Source organism: Cherax quadricarinatus, chromosome 88 (assembly GCF_038502225.1).
Source record: "Cherax quadricarinatus isolate ZL_2023a chromosome 88, ASM3850222v1, whole genome shotgun sequence".
NCBI lineage: Eukaryota > Metazoa > Arthropoda > Malacostraca > Decapoda > Parastacidae > Cherax > Cherax quadricarinatus.
The window spans coordinates 5,219,043-5,223,229 of NC_091379.1; positions in this window are offsets into that span (position 1 = coordinate 5,219,043).

The window sequence follows — 4,187 nt, forward strand, 5'->3', positions numbered from 1 at the left end:
CACCACACTGACCTCCCGCTCATTCTCAAATTCAAAATTGTGTTGTATAGTCATCTCTTATAAAACTCTTATATATGGTACATTTTTATAAAAAAGAACTGAAAAAATGTATCTAAAATTGAATACGACGTTAAAGACCTTTGTAGTAACTGCTATTTAATTTTAAATACACTTTTTCAATTGCATTTGCAAAAAAAAAAAAAAAAATCACCATATTGAGTAGGTTTATAAGAAGTTTTACTGTACTTTTATTTTCTATAAGTGTAAAACGTATTTCTCAAAACACCAAAATGCCTAATCCACAGTTTCATTATTGTTAAATATTTCTAAGATGTATTCTTAACCAACATTCATCACAACAATTTGACAAAATTTATTTATATATAAATTCGAATAACATAGCAAAGAAATATATTTCATATTCTTCTTTCATTTAGATAAAAAAAAATACCGTCTTAATTGCACTAATGTGAATAAATTTGTCATTAAATAAATGATCAGTATTATTTCATCAGTGAATCGCCTCTTTCAAAAATTATTATTTTTTTCAGTTTACAACAGTTATAAAAATTTACCGAACTCTGTTCATTAACAAAAATAAATGAAAATGTCAGAACTTTCGCATATCTAACTCTTCAAATTTTTCTGTTGTATAAAATTAATAGGCTAGGCATGGCGTCATAGCCATGACCGATTTATTGCCATTGTTAAAAACTGTTGGCATTATGATCAAGGTGGATTATTATTATAATCATGGGGGAGCGCTAAACACGTAGGATTATACAGCGCCTGTCAACGGGAGGGGGGGGGGTAATCAGGCTTAATTCAGGGAACCAGAGCTCAGATACAATTCCCTAGATCAAGAGCCCCGCACCAGCATCAAGGAACCTCCCTTGATGGGTGAAGGTGGAACCTGTGTCTGGGGAAGCATGAGGTTCCTGTGTGGGAAGTAAGGTTCAAGAACCCCAGCAGGTGGAACCTGTGTCTGGGAAGCATGAGGTTCCTGTGTGGGAAGTAAGGTTCAAGAACCCCAGCAGGTGGAACCTGTGTCTGGGAAGCATGAGGTTCCTGTGTGGGAAGTAAGGTTCAAGAATCCCAGCAGGAGGAACCTGTGTCTGGAAGTATAAGGCTCCTGTGTGGGAAGTAAGGTTCAAGAACCCTAGCAGGAGGAACCTGTGTCTGGGAAGCATGAGGTTCCTGTGTGGGAAGTAAGGTTCAAGAACCCCAGCAGGAGGAACCTGTGTCTGGGAAGCATGAGGTTCCTGTGTGGGAAGTAAGGTTCAAGAACCCCAGCAGGTGGAACCTGTGTCTGGGAAGCATGAGGTTCCTGTGTGGGAAGTAAGGTTCAAGAATCCCAGCAGGAGGAACCTGTGTCTGGAAGTATAAGGCTCCTGTGTGGGAAGTAAGGTTCAATAACCCTAGCAGGAGGAACCTGTGTCTGGGAAGCATGAGGTTCCTGTGTGGGAAGTAAGGTTCAAGAACCCCAGCAGGAGGAACCTGTGTCTGGGAAGCATGAGGTTCCTGTGTGGGAAGTAAGGTTCAAGAACCCCAGCAGGTGGAACCTGTGTCTGGGAAGCATGAGGTTCCTGTGTGGGAAGTAAGGTTCAAGAACCCCAGCAGGAGGAACCTGTGTCTGGAAGTATGAGGTTCCTGTGTGGGAAGTAAGGTTCAAGAACCCTAGCAGGAGGAACCTGTGTCTGGGAAGCATGAGGTTCCTGTGTGGGAAGTAAGGTTCAAGAACCCCAGCAGGAGGAACCTGTGTCTGGGAAGCATGAGGTTCCTGTGTGGGAAGTAAGGTTCAAGAACCCCAGCAGGAGGAACCTGTGTCTGGGAAGCATGAGGCTCCTGTGTGGGAAGTAAGGTTCAAGAACCCCAGCAGGTGGAACCTGTGTCTGGGAAGCATGAGGTTCCTGTGTGGGAAGTAAGGTTCAAGAACCCCAGCAGGAGGAACCTGTGTCTGGAAGTATAAGGTTCCTGTGTGGGAAGTAAGGTTCAAGAACCCTAGCAGGAGGAACCTGTGTCTGGGAAGCATGAGGTTCCTGTGTGGGAAGTAAGGTTCAAGAACCCCAGCAGGAGGAACCTGTGTCTGGGAAGCATGAGGTTCCTGTGTGGGAAGTAAGGTTCAAGAACCCCAGCAGGTGGAACCTGTGTCTGGGAAGCATGAGGTTCCTGTGTGGGAAGTAAGGTTCAAGAACCCCAGCAGGAGGAACCTGTGTCTGGAAGTATGAGGTTCCTGTGTGGGAAGTAAGGTTCAAGAACCCTAGCAGGAGGAACCTGTGTCTGGGAAGCATGAGGTTCCTGTGTGGGAAGTAAGGTTCAAGAACCCCAGCAGGAGGAACCTGTGTCTGGGAAGCATGAGGTTCCTGTGTGGGAAGTAAGGTTCAAGAACCCCAGCAGGAGGAACCTGTGTCTGGGAAGCATGAGGCTCCTGTGTGGGAAGTAAGGTTCAAGAACCCCAGCAGGAGGAACCTGTGTCTGGGAAGCATGAGGTTCCTGTGTGGGAAGTAAGGTTCAAGAACCCCAGCAGGAGGAACCTGTGTCTGGGAAGCATGAGGCTCCTGTGTGGGAAGTAAGGTTCAAGAACCCCAGCAGGAGGAACCTGTGTCTCGGAAGCATGAGGTTCCTGTGTGGGAAGTAAGGTTCAAGAACCCCAGCAGGAAGAACCTGTGTCTGGGAAGCATGAGGCTCCTGTGTGGGAAGTAAGGTTCAAGAACCCCAGCAGGAGGAACCTGTGTCTGGGAAGCATGAGACTCCCGTGTGGGAAGTAAGGTTCAAGAACCCCAGCAGGAGGAACCTGTGTCTGGGAAGCATGAGGTTCCTGTGTGGGAAGTAAGGTTCAAGAACCCCAGCTGGAGGAACCTGTGTCTGGGAAGCATGAGGCTCCTGTGTGGGAAGTAAGGTTCAAGAACCCCAGCAGGAGGAACCTGTGTCTGGGAAGCATGAGGTTCCTGTGTGGGAAGTAAGGTTCAAGAACCCCAGCAGGAGGAACCTGTGTCTGGGAAGCATGAGGCTCCCGTGTGGGAAGTAAGGTTCAAGAACCCCAGCAGGAGGAACCTGTGTCTGGGAAGCATGAGGTTCCTGTGTGGGAAGTAAGGTTCAAGAACCCCAGCAGGAGGAACCTTTGTCTGGGAAGCATGAGGCTCCTGTGTGGGAAGTAAAGTTCAAGAACCCCAGCAGGAGGAACCTGTGTCTGGGAAGCATGAGGTTCCTGTGTGGGAAGTAAGGTTCAAGAACCCCAGCAGGAGGAACCTGTGTCTGGGAAGCATGAGGCTCCTGTGTGGGAAGTAAGGTTCAAGAACCCCCAGCAGGAGGAACCTGTGTCTGGGAAGCATGAGGTTCCTGTGTGGGAAGTAAGGTTCAAGAACCCCAGCTGGAGGAACCTGTGTCTGGGAAGCATGAGGTTCCTGTGTGGGAAGTAAGGTTCAAGAACCCCAGCAGGAGGAACCTGTGTCTGGGAAGCATGAGGTTCCTGTGTGAGAAGTAAGGTTCAAGAACCCCAGCAGGAGGAACCTGTGTCTGGGAAGCATGAGGTTCCTGTGTGGGAAGTAAGGTTCAAGAACCCCAGCAGGAGGAACCTGTGTCTGGGAAGCATGAGGCTCCTGTGTGGGAAGTAAGGTTCAAGAACCCCAGCAGGAGGAACCTGTGTCTGGGAAGCATGAGGTTCCTGTGTGGGAAGTAAGGTTCAAGAACCCCAGCAGGAGGAACCTGTGTCTGGGAAGCATGAGGCTCCCGTGTGGGAAGTAAGGTTCAAGAACCCCAGCAGGAGGAACCTGTGTCTGGGAAGCATGAGGCTCCTGTGTGGGAAGTAAAGTTCAAGAACCCCAGCAGGAGGAACCTGTGTTTGGGAAGCATGAGGCTCCCGTTTGGGAAGTAAGGTTCAAGAACCCCAGCAGGAGGAACCTGTGTCTGGGAAGCATGAGGTTCCTGTTTGGGAAGTAAGGTTCAAGAACCCCAGCTGGAGGAGCCTGTGTCTGGGAAGCATGAGGTTCCTGTGTGGGAAGTAAGGTTCAAGAACCCCAGCAGGTGGAACCTGTGTCTGGGAAGCATGAGGTTCCTGTGTGGGAAGTAAGGTTCAAGAACCCCAGCAGGTGGAACCTGTGTCTGGGAAGCATGAGGTTCCTGTGTGGGAAGTAAGGTTCAAGAATCCCAGCAGGAGGAACCTGTGTCTGGAAGTATAAGGCTCCTGT